Source organism: Atta colombica, unplaced genomic scaffold, assembly GCF_001594045.1.
Source record: "Atta colombica isolate Treedump-2 unplaced genomic scaffold, Acol1.0 scaffold11, whole genome shotgun sequence".
In the NCBI taxonomy this organism is placed as follows: Eukaryota; Metazoa; Arthropoda; class Insecta; order Hymenoptera; family Formicidae; genus Atta; species Atta colombica.
In genome coordinates, this window is record NW_017259195.1 from 1445580 (window position 1) to 1446349 (window position 770).

The 770-nt window shown below is 20.3% G+C and overlaps 1 protein-coding gene across 1 annotated transcript in view; it reads right to left on the reverse strand.

Annotated features, from left to right (window-relative positions):
* LOC108693808 (aquaporin AQPAe.a-like) overlaps positions 1-770 on the reverse strand; it is a 34744-nt gene that overhangs the window by 8474 nt on the left and 25500 nt on the right. The gene's annotated exons all lie outside the window — the stretch shown is intronic.

The window sequence follows — 770 nt, forward strand, 5'->3', positions numbered from 1 at the left end:
AATTAGTGCTTAATTTTAATAATTTTTTGAAAAAAATCAAATATTTTATAATTATTATTAAATAATAATAAAGGGAAGAAGAACCAAAATAAAAAAAGTTGTAGCATAACAATTATATTCCTCTTAAAACGATTCTATCTACGAATAACCATTATAAATAATTAAAATTATTTTCGGTTGCGAATAACCATTATAAATAATTAAAGCTATTTTCAATTACGAATAATGATTACTGATGTATAAATTACACTTTAGAGATCTTAGGTAATTAAAATAAAATTCTGGTTATCATTGATAATGGTTATTTATAACCCAAACAATTTTCGACATCAGTAATGTTATTCGTAATCAAAATAATTTCCGGCATCAGTAATAGTTATTCGCAACCGAAAATAATTTTAATTATTTATAATAGTTATTCGTAGCCATAATAAAAATTGATATTTTAAAGTAATTACATTTTTTGAACAATTTCTTTAATATTCAGTAATGATTGTCTTTCCTGTAAATACCAACACTTTAATCAATGATTTTTTTAAATCAAATTTTTATGATAACTATTATTTTTGATTTCTGATCAAAATAAAATTGGCTCAATATATATTTTTGCACTTGACATTTATATTGATATCAATTTATGATATCAATATTAGTTTTATTGTTGTTAATTATCAATCTTATCTTGTGATGGTAAGATTTAAGAAACTTGATGGATTTTGTGTTAAAAAATATCGATTTAATCTTTATATGTTGTAAATATGTATTATATA